The sequence below is a fragment of the Physeter macrocephalus genome, chromosome 5, assembly GCF_002837175.3.
Source record: "Physeter macrocephalus isolate SW-GA chromosome 5, ASM283717v5, whole genome shotgun sequence".
NCBI classification, from domain to species: Eukaryota; Metazoa; Chordata; class Mammalia; order Artiodactyla; family Physeteridae; genus Physeter; species Physeter macrocephalus.
In genome coordinates, this window is record NC_041218.1 from 70959606 (window position 1) to 70974705 (window position 15100).

Here is a 15100-nt window from a genome sequence, read left to right on the forward strand (position 1 = left end):
GTATATGCACAGTAGTGGGATTGCTGGGTCATATGGTAGTTCTGTTTTTCATTTTTTAAGGAACCTCCATAGTGTTCTCCATAGTGGCTGTATCAATGTACATTTCCACCAACAGTGCAGGAGGTTCCCTTTTCTCCACACCCTCTCCAGCATTTGTTGTTTGTAGATTTTCTGATGATGCCCATTCTAACTGGTGTAAAGTGAAACCTCATTGTAGCTTTGATTACTTCATATAATTTTTTCAGAATGTATTGATATTACCATATGATTTTTTTTACTAGATTGATGTACGTCATTATACTGATAGTTTTCTTGATATTACAACTATCTCTTTTTTTTTACAAAGATCTTTGTGTATTTACATAGGAGTTTGAGCTGCATTTTTGTTTTTTATGATAACTTCATAAGGTTTTATATTAAGAATTTTTTCCAGGGGAGTAGTAGCTTAAGTAACATAGGAATTATCTATTTTTTATAAAGACTTGATACAATCCAGCTGGGAAAATCTGTGGCCTTAGTGGCTTTCATTAATGGCAGATTTTTATCCTTCTCAATCACTTTTTGATTATTGACTTTTTTTTTTTACCTTCTCTTGGGATAATTTTAGGAATTTATATTATGTTAGAAAAGCGTCTATGTCACCTATGTCTAAGGTTTTCAGATTTGTTGTCATAGAATTGTCTGCAGACATACTTTACTATTTTATTACTATTTTAATCACACCTCTAGTTATGTCTCATATCTCATTCCCATTCTTGCATATTTTGCCCCTTTCTAGTCCCTTAATCAGGCTTCTTTTTCTTGCTCTTCAAATCTCACTTGACTTTCAGTATAGTTCAGTAGTTGAAGAAAATGTGATCTCTGAAGTCTGAATAGCTATAATTGTATGCTATTATAAAACATTCATCACTATGAGTAATAAGAAATTCTATTGTTACCTTGAGTCTTCAAATATAGCTCAATCAGAAGGTCTAGTCCCATTCAGTGATCAAAACTCAGTCCCCCGTTGAGGGCCTATCAGGGGAAGAGAGGAGAGATGGGGCACAAACTGTATTTAGTAAGCAGGTGAGGGCAACTGTTTGTTGGCAGCGATCAGGAGTAGAAGGAAGCAAAGAGAACAAGAAAATTCTTGTTTGACTGGCATTGTTATGAGCTGGCGTGGTAATCCCTGAGGCCTGCAGACATAAAGCTGACTCTGAGAGTATTTCTTAGGTTCTTCAGAAACCTCCATCTCTAGGGAAGAGGTTGGTTGATTACTCCTTCTGTATTCATTGAGAATCCTTCAGGGTCAGGGCCTCTTCAGTATCTCTCCCTTGAGATCACATTTACCCTTCAGAGAAGAGCCTGCAGAAACTGAGATGACCTCATGCAGGTTCTTTCTCACGCACGGCCCGTATATGGTGTGGGTCGGATGGCTCAGGTGTCTTTACTTTGAGAACTTCTAAGCACAAGAGTTAGTCCCTGCTTCCCCCCTCCTTGGCTTATCTACCAGCTGCTGGCTAGTCACTCATATGTGACCTTTATACTTAACAGCCGAAGTCAGACACCAGGCTCCGGTGTCTCCCCCAGTCTGCCATGGACTGAACTAGATTCTCAATGTTCTCTTAAAGCCCTCTCTTTAGATCTGAAGTGAAGAACAAAATAATCCCCACCCTCTGCCTTTATAGTGTGAATTCACAGAACAGCTATTTCTAAATAATTCCTTTACTAACTTATAACAACGGTTGAGTCTCAGAAAAATCAACGAACTGAAGCAATTTTGAGCAGAAAAACGATTAACTCACTTAACTGGTGCCTACCAATCTGGGCAAGGCAGCAGAGGAGGCTCCAAGTGGGCCTGGAGGACTGACTCCCAACCACTGCAGAGAGGACCCATCAGGCCTTGGCCACTCCTGCCACAATCAGGAAACTCAACCCGACACTATGTACCAGTTTCTACTGCAGTTCCTGAGGAGGCAATGGTGAGCAAATCAGACAGTAAATTCCTGCAACCATGAAACCTTACTTTCGGGGGGGGAAAGTGGGGATGGGAGACAGGGAGCAATTGAGGTAAATATGTAAAATATACATTATGTTAGATGCTAATGATTGCTATGGAGACAGATAAAACAGAGGCAGTTTGCAATTGCAAGTAGGTTTTTACAGTTGAAACATTGTCACTTTTCTTACAAGATTGACACATACAAACATATCTGAACATTTTTTGAATAATCCTTGATATTTTCTGCACGTATTACCTCTTGGGATAATGCCCCAAGTCTCTCAGCCAGTCTCTCTGCCAGTAACTGGGGAGTGAGAATTCGAACTCAGGACTGGCTGTCTCCAAAGCACATACTCTTTCCACTACCCACTATTTTTTATAGTAAAATATAAATGAGTTTTAGATTTGCCACATCTCAGTTCTTTTATTAATGTGCATATAATTAAGAATTGATATTATTTAGAGAAATCACTGAATCTAAGTAGATTAAGGTAAATGCCTTTGGGTCTTTCTAGTCATAAGGCCATTCCTGGAAAGTTCTGAACACCTGTCTTAATGCCTAGTTATTGCTCCGTCTGAAAACATGGTGCCTTGAGTTGCACCTTGGAAGATGGTAATCAAGATGGCTGCAGAGTTGGTGAGGAGTGTTTGGTGTTATCTGTACATTCTCCCAGAACTGCTCTAGTCCTTCCAGTTTATATATTGAAATGCTCAGGAGTAATCACCATTCTTAACAGACTGGATCTTGTCCAGGCCCAGATTCTTGGGCTTCTCTGAATCTCATATAATGGCCCCAGAATCAAACACTATTAACTGCTAAGGACCACCCAGGAGTAGCCCTTAAACTGGATGTAGACATATCGACTTTCCCAGAGCTCCTTCAAGCTAAAGTGGGTCACCCAGACCACACAGAGGCAGGACAGGACACCTAGTGGAGTTTTGGTTTGGACTCTACTTCCAAAGAATGTGTGATGTCTTCTCCAGCACCGAGAAAACAAGCCAGAAAGGCTAGAGCCTATTCACTCATGGAAACAGCTTGGATGCAGTATATCATCCTACCACTTGGCTTCAGTAATGTGCATGAGTATCCACTGTCCTCATCTGAGGATCACAGCTGATGAATCCTAAATTGTGAATTTTCCCAAGAATGTTGTAAAAGCCATCTCTCCAATCTAGCCTAACCGATAGATTAAAGAAAGCTTTCACTTTGTTTTCTCTCAATTGTGTTTGTCTGATTCTTGGTAAAAATTCAGATTATTTTCATCAGTATTTTTCTAGAAAATTATTAACTAGGTACTTATATGTGCATTACAATTTTTAGATGACATGTGTTATACATGTGGAAGAGTCACATCGTTTGTCATTCAGTTTATTTCTGCCCATGAGTTTTGGGAACAACACAATCAGAAATATCTACAACATGAAGATTATATCAGAGTGAATTCTGTGAACTGACAGTAGTAAATTGGGATTTGCTTTACTTTTTTTAAAGCCTGATTGTGCTGGTACAGTAGTTGAACTTACACCTAGTTGTATGTCTTTGTCTTTGTTTTATATGAGCAAAAGTGGAAAGTGATAAATGAGCATGTTGAACCATTCTCTAGCTGAGAATTTTTGACCTTCTGAGTATCTATTACCACTGCCACGTTCTAAGCCTTTCTACTAAATCCCTTGAGCAAACCCAAATTGATATTGTTATTTAGAAGAAATTTTTCTTGTGTAAAGAGATATTAGTATGGTTACACTACAAGTCACCATATAATCTGATCTAAGCATAGCAATGCCTCTGAAAAACCCAGGATGCTGCTTTTCCTTTAACCATCCATCAACCCGATGACTGAGAATGTAAGACAATATTATTTATGATATTCCACTTTCCCCCGAAGCCAAGAACAAGAGGTCTCATCAGTTTATAGAATATTTAAAATTTCATCTAAGATAGATAAATAGATGTGCAAGTGATAGTTCTATAGAGAAAAGAGAAAATTCTGCTAATTTGTCTATTTCTTGAATAAGAGGGGTGGGGGGGCTAACCCAAGAGTCATTTGTCAACCACCATGTGGAATCACTTACTTATGCCAGACCGGGCCATCAATTAAATTGGAAAGCACTGCACTGCACTTTCTAGATTGTAGAAAAAAATGCTTATACAAATGAAAAAGAGGGAGCAGCAAGACTGTACCTGGTTGATCCAATCCCCCAAGTTCCTCCAGTTCTATTACCATAGATTGTCTTTCATCACCTCCTGGATTTTCACTACAGCTGCACTGCAATACCAGCATCCAATTACATATCCACACCACTGGTTAGCAGACACCCTAAGAAATCTCTCCAGTTTAGTCATTTATGTGTCAGTGAGCAGGGAGCCCCACTTCCCTCATTGCCAGAAAACTTACTTCTGCAGGACTGGAGTGATGGCCAGACATTTACAAGCCATTTTCTTTGGCTGACAATTTAGTTTTTAAACCCTTAATGGAGCATCTGCAACTGCTGTTTTATTGACATAATTTCAAATGCAGTTGTGTTTCCAGTAATCTATGACAGTTTTAAAAGTTTGAAGAGACCAGGAGCTGGAGACAACAGTAGAGCAGATGTGTTTCATTGGGATTTGTTAACATCTTACTAAGCTATGTTATAGAGACATTTCAGGAGGCAGGCATCAGCTCAAGCAACAACTGATCTTTAAACACACATACTTCCATGTCAAGTGATAAAATGAGAACACACAAGCCACCAAACACCCAGCCCAGTATGCAACTATCATAGATATATAAAAGGTGAATGAGTAAAACACAGTCTCGTAAGTGCCACGGCACAGTCGTGTTATTAATTTTAAAGAAAATACACTTATTCATTAAGAAATGAAATAACCACTGAGCACCTATCATATGCAAGACATGGCCTTAGGTTCATGGGATCCATCAGTGACTAAGTTACATGAGTTCAAGGAGCTTCTGTTCAGGGGCCGGGGCGGGGGGTGGGAAGGGGAGGGAGTGGATGGAAAAATCAGACTGAAACAAAAATAACAAATAAATAAATTACAATTCTTCCCAGAAGGTGATAAGTGCAATGAAAAGATGAACAAGTTGAACACGGTAAGGGAGCTCCAAAGTACAGGATTGGGGAGGGGTGTCAGGTCACAGAATCTTAGTCAGTATACTGTCTGACAAAGTGATATTTGAACACTTAAAGGATGTGAGGGGATTAGGAATTATTTTTAAAACTAAATTATCAAACATGAAAGTGTAAAAAATTAATATGATAAATTGCACAACAATCTGATAAACAGAGCTGAAAACTAAAGTTGTCAGAGAGCAAGAATGACGGTAAAAACAAACTTTCCTCAATTCTCACTGTGCTCCTCCCAAATGCTTCTTTTCCTTAACTCCCTTCTTCCTCATTTCCTCCTTCGCTCTTCTTTTCTTTCCCTGACAAATTCACATGCTTTTTCTCCCTTTATAGGTGTATTTTTTAAATTACATGAATAACTAGAAGTGCTTCCAAGAATACATTATTATTTTCCCAGGAAACCAACACACCCACTTACCTTATTCTTGCTAGAAACACCTTTTTTTTCTTTACTCAGGTTGTGACCATTGGAATTATAGTAAGCGCTATGTCTCAATGATTTTAATTTTGCTCCTAAAACCTTGCCCTAAAGTGAAAGGTCGTAAATTGAAAGCAAAATTCATTAATTTTAAAGGGAAATTACAAGGTATATTATTCCAATCCAAAATACTCAAAAAAATTCTATAGACTGGAATATATATATCAAGTGAACAATGAAAACAAGTTTATATAAATAAATAGTATGAATAAATACGAACAATAGTTTGAAAATAAAAGTCTGAACATAAATTGTAATGAAGTTTATTTTACTCACCGAGGAAGGAAGAGACTGAATAAGGGATAGCAGTCGCAGTTGGTGCTTATCTTCAGACAGGAATTTGAAAATTGGATCTGCTAGATATATTAGTTTCCTAGGGCTGCCATAACAAAGGATCACAAGTCGGGTGGCTTGGAACAACAGAAATTTATTCTCTCATAGTTCTGAAAGCCAAAGGTCCAAAATCAAGTCCAAAAGCCTTGGCAAGCCTTCTGGAGTCTCTGAGGAAGAATCTATTCCATGCCTCTCTCTTAGCTTCTGGAGATTGCAGGCAATCCTTGGCATTCCTTGGCTTGTAGATGCATCATTTTAATCTCCGCCTCTGTCTTCACATGGTGTTCTTCCTCTGTGTCTCTGTGTCCAAATTTCCGTGTTCTTATGAAGACATCAGTTGTTTGATGAGCACTCACCCTCCATTATGATCTTATGACTTGATTACATCTACAAAACCCTATTTCCAAATAAGCTTCTATTCACAGGTACCAGAGTTCAAGATTTGACCTTATCTTTTGGGGGGACACAGTTCAACCCACTGGAAAATAATTTCTTTAAGACTGTGATGAAATAAAGGCTAAACCTGAGAGCAGTGGAACATGTGGAAACACATGGAAACATGTACAAAAGTAGGGACTATAGATTCAGAAGATGCAACATCTGTCTTCTCACCTGGCATACTAACACAGAACAAAAATGTTTTGTTTCATCCAAACATGATGCTCAATTTGAATTTGTTGCAAATGATATTCTTATTAGAAATTATTGTGTTAAGTAATTGGCAATTGTGACTTTTCCTGGAAATATATTGTTGATTTAGTATATAGTTCTCAGTACATTTTGGGATGAAACAGTTATTTCAAAAAAGTGTTATTTTGAGAAAAGTGAGCTGTTGTGGTGAAACTGGTCAATCGAACAGTCATAATGTGAAGTAAATCTATATCTTCAGATTCAAGAGCAACTCAACTGTAATCTAGATTCATCGTTTATTTTCATGATAATGTACTCAAAGCAGTATTTCCAATGTATGCTACTGAGTAGGCCCTTAAAATTCTTAAATACCCCTATAGTGTATAATTTCTGCATAAAAATGGAGGAAGAGAAAAAAGGTTGTTACCATGTGGATGTTGCAGGTTCATTTTCTGATTAAGTAATTTGAACACCAACTGTTATTGGTTGAATTATGTTCTCTCAAAACATATGTTGAGGTCCTAACTCCTAGTACCTGAGAAGGTTATTTGGAAATAGGGTTTTTGCAGATGTGCTCAAATTAAGGTGAAGTCATTAAGGGCCCTAATCCAATATGAATGGTGTCCTCATAAAAGAAATGTGCACAGAGTCAGACACTACGTGAAGAGGTTTTATGAACCTTTATCTTCACATAGATAAAGGCAGAACACCATGCATGTACAGATGAAGGCTGAGATCAGGGTGAGGCATCTATAAGCCAAGGAACACCAAAGATTGCCAGGAAACCACCAGAATCTAGGAGAGAGGTGTGGAAAGGATTGTCTCTTATAGCCAATCCTGTCAATACCTTGACCTTGGATTTATAGCCTCCAGATCTGTGAGACAATAAATTTCTATTGTTTAAGCCACCTAGTGTGTGGTACCTTGATATGGTAGCCCTAGAAAATGAACACATCTCTTAGTGTCAGAAAACTTTATGCCTCTTGGTGTGAAGGGGGCTAAAATTGATATGACATAAAAATTTAAAGTTATTTATTATATGCCATGGACCTTCAAGTTTGGTCTTGAACAATGGAAACCTCAAATACTGAATGCCAGGGGTCTATCCTATACTGGAGCTTCCCAGTACAACCGTGTCCCTACCTCTCTGGGAGAGTATGGTTTAATTATTTCTCCAATGAGAGATGAAACTCAGGTTCCTATTACAAGGGTGGTCAGTGGATGAAGTTGCATCTCTTCTCTTTCACTTTTGGTGACTTAACTCCAAAGAGGAGTCTGAGATGGCACTGAAATGTAACATATATGTAGCAGTAACTCCTCACTACCAGCATAACCTCCACGTTTTTATTCCTTCATTTGTGAAAGAGGATAGTGGAAGGCAAGTACCCAGCTAAAAATATATTTCTCAGCCTCACTTGCTCAAAGGATGCTCAGTAAGATGCAAGCACATCTCATAAGCAAGATGTAATAAACAGCTGGATGAGATCTCTGGAAAAGTTTATTAAGCTGACAAGTGCCCCTTCTTTTCTTCTTCCTCAAAAACTGGTTGTAAGGTGTTGAGGCCCAGCAGTCATTTGGGGACCATGAGTGGAAGGCTAAGAAATTCCTCCCAGAATCCCTGACACTCTTGTGCTATTGAACAGCTATCAGTAACTGCCTATCTCTATACTTTTTATTGACTGACAAATATACAACCATAGATATTTAAATCACACAAGTCAGCAGCCTGTCACTGGTAGCCAAATGCAATTCTTAACTGATATAAAAATCTATTCTTGCAGTAGACACTCCCTTGGTTTCCAAGTTTCCAGTTAGCTTGATCTGAACTTGTCACACTTTACAATGCAGATTAATACACTAACATTCTTCATTTTTGTCACTGAAATAAACATTTGACCATGAGAACATAACTGCACATTTCAAGGAACATAATTCTAATGAAACCATAATAAATATTTTTACTCTGAGGATTATTCTTGTTTTATCAGGCGACTACTTCAGAGATAAAGAAAATTCCCCCTCAAAAAAACCTTTAAATTACTTAATTTTTTTTTTTTATTAATCAGAACAAGTAATCATTTTTCAAAGCCATAAAATGGGTAAGACCTAACTATCTGGTGTGAGTTTCACAGAGTTTTCAATTTTGTGGGCAGCCAAAAAGAGATGAAGGTGGCAATGGTTATTCACTGATTCACTGAGACCTCTCCAAATAGCTTCACTAGCAGAGGAGTGGAAATTAAAAAAGGAAGAATGTGAGGGATTCTTTGGGGATATTAACCACCTTTTTGGAACCCAAGTAATGTCTAGAGCATAATTCTAAGAGTACTGGTAGGTGTAACATGGAAAACACTTTAAAAAATATAACACAGAACCACTTACCTGGGGACCTACCAGGTAACTTTGTTTTATTCATGTCTTATGGATAAGAGATAAATGGAAGCCATTCTTTGCTTTTAATAATTCCTCTTTCCTTTCTCCATTCAAAGGAAAATTTTAAAAAATAGAGGAAAAAGAAGGCAATATCTGAATTCCTTAAAAATTGAGGTTACAGCATTGCCTAAGATTAAGCTTATGTAATCTTCCATATTATAAAGTTAAAAGTATGTGGTCAAAATGCTTTTTTTTAAAGTGAGGTTTTAAGAGCTTTCCACGCTTTGCTAGTTAAAAGAGCTTATTAAAAACCTATGCTTTTTTTTCTGCAGTTTCCCCCTTAAAATTATATTATTTCGCTTAAGAAGTCTTAGCTCAATTCAGTTACTTGGCATTGTTTCTTTGAAGGTGTCATCGTCCATGTGAAAAAAACAAGTTGCCCATGATGACCAAGTACCTGAGATGCTTCAGATGGTTTGCTTTTTCTTCTTGGCTACAACATCTAGGCTCAGCAAAACTGTCTTAGTCAAGGGCACAGGTAAAAATATTTTTAATTGATCACCATTCCAGAAGTCAGCCAATAAAGGCTTTTTAGGATAGCTCTTCCCGGGCTCGCTCATTGACAATCTTAAGCAACGGCAGACTTCACTTAAAAAATACACTGTAGTTCTTAGCCAAAGGAACAAAAGTCACAAGTGGTTCCAGCATTCTCATCTTTCTTTCCTCCTAGTTGCAGATTTTCACTTTAGGACTTCTGATTCTGCTGCTATTGTAAGTGCTTCTTCTTCCCTTCCGATCACCATTCTCTCATCTTTTCATTTTCATAGCCATTATCCTTCCAAATCCTGTTTCTTTTTTTTAAAATAAATTTATTTATTTATTTGTTTGGCTGTGTTGGGTCTTCATTTCTGTGCGAGGGCTTTCTCTAGTTGCGGCGAGTGGGGGCCACTCTTCATCGCGGTGCGTGGGCCTCTCACTGTCGTGGCCTCTCTTGTTGCAGAGCACAGGCTCCAGACGCGCAGGCTCAGTAGCTGTGGCTCACGGGCCCAGTTGCTCCGCGGCATGTGGGATCTTCCCAGACCAGGGCTCGAACCTGTGTCCCCTGCATTGGCAGGCAGATTCTCAACCACTGCGCCACCAGGGAAGCCCCCAAATCCTGTTTCTGAATGACATAATTCTCGAGTTCTTTGACACTTACCCAGATACTTAAGTGTAACATCTCAAACATGTTTGGCATCTTGGAATATAATGAGATTTCATGTTCATTATCTTATTTCTGAGGAGGCAGGTCACTTTTGAAATGGGTACTTTTGCCCCATCAACTAGGAAGGTGACTGAAGTGACTCATGGGAGATAGAATTCTCTCCCAGTCAGACATGTCTCCAAATTGAATTATTAACATTGCTGAAGGTTTAAGAAGCTACTAAGGTACAGAAAATGTTATTTTGAAATGAACAATTTACATTATGTCACTCTCGACAATTAGGTCATTTACCAAAATGATAATATTCAATGCCATTCATGCAAATCTAACACAAAGCCATTCTTAAAAGCTGAACAAATGACAAATGTTTCCAGAGGTATCCTTGGCCTGAATTAGGTGGTTACCTTAGGGAATTTTATGAATCCAGGTACAGGATGTCATAATAATGTCTGCTTGGGTCAGAGAGCTTCTGCTCCTAGATTTACAGGACATTTGGCTTGTATTCTTTGTTCCTCTATCTCATCAGTTATTTCTAAGGAGACCTATATTGCCACAGTCTTGAAAAATGGTCTTCAGGGTTAGGGAAGGATGAAGATTGGTGGCAAAAATCCAGTTTTTCTCCTCTGTTCTTACAATTCCTACTTAATTTTAGCTCTGTCTGTAGCCACGAGAATCAGCCTAGCATAAACACAAAAATAAGGTTGAGTAAGCACACCCAGAGCCTAAATAAATTAAACCAAACTTTGTAGGTGAGGGTATAAGTAGCTGGAAGCTTAAAAATCATGTATACCTGTATTTTCTCTTGATTATTTTTCTGTTTTTTTCTTAGCCATCTTTGTTGGAGAGATATTCTGAGTTTATTTATTAGAGAAAAAGACGTTAAAACTTCTCTCACGTTAGGAAGTAATTTGCTGGGACTTCCTTGGCGGTCCAATGGGACTTCTAATGCAGGGGGCTGGGGGTTCGATCCCTGATTGGGGAACTAAGATCCCACATGCCACGTGGTGTGGCCAAATAAATAAATAAATAAATGCCATTTTAAAAAATAAATAAAAATGGTTAAGATGGTAATTTTTTTAAAAAAAGAAGTAATTTTCTAAGTCAATGATCCATTCAATAAGTACCTACTGAGAGCTTATCTTGAGAGACACTGTGGTAAGTACTGGGGATAGAATATGAACCAGACAAGTATGGTCTTGCCTTGATGAAGCTTACCGTCGATGGTAATGTACAAAAGTAAAAATAAAAATTAAACATAATAAGGGCTGCAACAGTGAGAATATAGAATTCTATGAGAAAATTTAGAACAAAACATTCCTGTGGACATAGCTAAGATTAAATACAATCCACTGTATATCTGGTTTAACTCAATTCAAACTTCCTCCTACTCTTAAGAAATTATATAGAAATAAAAATAAATAAGGGTGATATTATTATAAGGATAACCTTGAGCTTGCTATAACATAGAGAAAAATGTAGATCATTCTTAAATTTGAATCCATTAATAGTTTTTGTATTCTATTAATTGCAATGTAGTGTCTTCTAATACTATGTGACATCCTCTTTCTAAATATGAAGAGATTATTTTGAACATTAGTTTAGAGTAAAATAAAAAGACACGCTCTTTTATGCTAATAATTTTTTTGTAACAGTAGGACTCCATCTTCCTTGATTTGTGTCTTGAAGTGGCTGCACTTATGGGTATAATTCCATGTGAAAATAAAGTCACGAAAATCCATTAATACGGTAGGAGATGGGCAGCTATAGCTAATGTTCATCTATACTTTTAATGAAGAAATTATAAATTATTTATTACTTTTTGTGTGTGTGTGTGTGTGTGTGTGTGTGTGGTATGCGGGCCTTCCTCTGTTGTGGCCTCTCCCGTTGCGGAGCACAGGCTCCGGACACGCAGGCTCAGCGGCCATGGCTCACGGGCCCAGCAGCTCCGCGGCATGTGGGATCCTCCCATACTGGGGCACGAACCCGGTTCCCCTGCATCGGCAGGCGGACGCGCAACCACTGCGCCACCAGGGAAGCCCTATTTATTACTTTTAATAAAGAAATTATATTATTCTACAAGATGGTCAGTGCTTTAGTGTGGTCATACAAATATATCACATTTTCAAATTGCTCACCCAAATTCACTGCTAAGAAGGTAATCCTGATAACCTGATACTGATTTTAATAAAAGAATAATAATGAACTGGAGCACATTACAAATTACTTTTCTTAACTCAGCAAATTTACATAGTGTTTCTACGAGAAATAACCAAGAAACCTTGGCAAGATTCTATACTGATTTTACAATGTCATCCCAGGGAAAGAACTTGCTGTGGTAGAACCCCTAAATCTCCACTGCAAAAATCTTAGCTCTGAGTTGATGATTTGAAAAACAATACCACCACCACCCAAACCGAATGAACATGAACATTTATTTCTATTTATGAATATGTACCGCTATCATATTGTTTAGGAAATATTTTCCACAAGAACTTTATTCCTATCATCAGGACAGCATAACTAGGACATATGATAATAGATGCTCCAAGATTAGCCAGCTGTAATTTGAACATTTATCATAACTTGAAATACCTTTAAATTTTGATAGTAAGGATCCATTCTATTGAATTTTAGTCTTGAGTCAGGCCAGAGCTATTTTGGTACTAATTTAATAAAGAAATACCTTGTTGAAAGATTTACTTCTTCCTTTTTTTTTTTTTTTTTTTTTTTTTGCGGTATGCGGGCCTCTCACTGCTGTGGCCTCTCCCATTGCCTGTGCTCCGGACGCGCAGGCTCAGCGGCCATGGCTCACGGGCCCAGCCGCTCCGCAGCATGTGGGATCTTCCCGGACCGGGGCACGAACCCGTGTCCCCTGCCTCGGCAGGCAGACTCTCAACCACTGTGCCACCAGAGAAGCCCTATTCCTTGTCTTTTTAACAGTATACCTATCCACTTGATCAATGATGCAAATCTAACTACAGGAGATCCATGGAACTGACAGGAATCATGGTACTCCAATCCATAGAATCTGAATAAATGTTTGCCAAACTCAGATTTACATCAGTCTAAAATAAATACCTTCTAGTTTCTCTATCTAGTCGTGTTTCCTAAGGGGCTACCAAGTCTGACAGCTGCTATAGCTATAGGCAATCCTATTTTAGAGCTGATAGTACAAAAAAAGACCCAAAACAAAGAACCACCGCACACACACACACACACACACACACACACACACAATTTTTTTAATGTTCACATTTCCCAAGAGAGTAGTTGTCAGCTATCCAGGGAATGTGTCTATGTGGGCCAAACCACAGAGAAATATTCTTATCTAGTGTATATTTATTTTACTATTTGTCATATTATAAATAAAATCCAAATTTCCCTTTCTTCATGAAATGTTAATACATGTGTTCTAATCTGAAGCTGGAAATCTGTGTCATACCAGTGCTCTTAAAAGAATAGCAAAATAAAAAATTTCATATTATATCCGGATATTTTTACTTAATACATTTTAAAAAATCTACATTTATATAACTAGCCTCAAATAATAATTAAATTATGCATAATATTAAAAAATAGAAAAGTGTCCTTAAGTCTTTAAATACATTTCAAAAAGAAAGAAAATATTCTCATTCATGAATTAAGTAATATACTTTCTGTGAATGTTTTCATTGAGTATATGGTATATAGTACATGCCTGAAAAAGATTTTTGAATTTATTGAAAGAACAAATTAAGTATCTAATTGTATACATATATCTAATCACATTAGCATAATGTTAACTGTGGTATTGTAAACATTCATATATCCAGTCCAATATAAAACCCTTTTTCACTAATTCACTTAAAAACTGCACTTTCAAAACAGTAAAAAATAATCATACTTATTTTTAAAAGTTTCTTGCTGTCTTCTCTTTTAAAAAAATAAGTTTCTAATTAAAATTTGACTTTTTAATAATTTGTAGCTTAAGGAATTTGAGCACACATATTTGCTTTCCTTTCCTGTGGCACCCCACTTAAAATGACAGTAAAACAATAACAACAAAAACAACAACAACAATAAAGAATACACTATAACAGTGAAAGAAATAGAAGGAGAATTTAACAAGAACAACAAAAAGTAGGTGAGGAGAACTAATTTTCTGGCAGTTGGGCAGCCTAGATACTCTAACATAACTTGCCCTGAAAATAACTAAAAATGCTGGATACAATGTACACAGCATCAGTTCAATTTGTGGGTATGCTATAAAGAGGTAAGGATTATTTAGGCAAAAACTTGGTTTTACCTTCAAGATACTTGTCAAACCCAGGTAATTTTGAGCTATAGTTTTCAAAATTTCACAAATCATGGGAAACATGAAGTAAACCCTAGAGCCAAGCCAATATGGAACTCTTACAGATGATTTTTCTACATAAGCTAGAGAGGACATGGTGCCATATTCTTGATTTGAATATAAGTGAATGTTATCTCCTACAATCTCCTACTTTCCCACCCTCACCCTACCCTTCCAACTTCCACCACCACGTGCACCTTTTCTGCTAATGATAAAAAGAAAAAATTCCTGAATTGAAATTTGGTGCTAGCAGAGGAAAAAAAATTAACTCACTTAAGAATTCATAAATACAAATAGTTTATCAGTGAATTTTACAAATCATTGCTATACTAGCTGGAATACCTAAAGAATTTTAGGTCATGAGCTTATTTTGAAGTGGTCCAAGATCAGTAGTAAGTACAGGCACTGGCAGAAACAACTTCTTTTCTGAGGGACACCAGTCGTAAACCAAGGCCTTAAGGAAATACAGGCTAAACTTCAAAGAAACATGAACTCATACTCAAAAATCACCAAACATGTAGGAAATCAAGCACCATGAAGGAAAGCCAGAAGAATTAACAAATAGCAGAATCAGACAAAAATAGGAACAAAGAACAAGGGCAACAATGAGAAAATAATAATGAACATAGCAGATATTAATCC

The 15100-nt window shown here is 37.3% G+C and overlaps 1 protein-coding gene across 3 annotated transcripts in view; it reads right to left on the bottom strand.

The window, feature by feature from the left end:
* CRPPA (CDP-L-ribitol pyrophosphorylase A) overlaps positions 1-15100 on the bottom strand; it is a 466682-nt gene that overhangs the window by 78190 nt on the left and 373392 nt on the right. The window contains exons 12-13 of one of the 3 annotated variants that reach the window (XM_055085022.1): positions 1800-1947; positions 939-1014 (exon numbers count right to left, since the gene is read on the bottom strand). The gene's annotated coding sequence lies outside the window, so the exon portion shown is untranslated. Of the gene's footprint in view, positions 1-938; positions 1015-1799; positions 1948-10529; positions 10804-15100 lie in introns of all 3 variants that reach the window. The other 2 variants (XM_028490069.2, XM_055085024.1) reach the window with 2 other exon arrangements.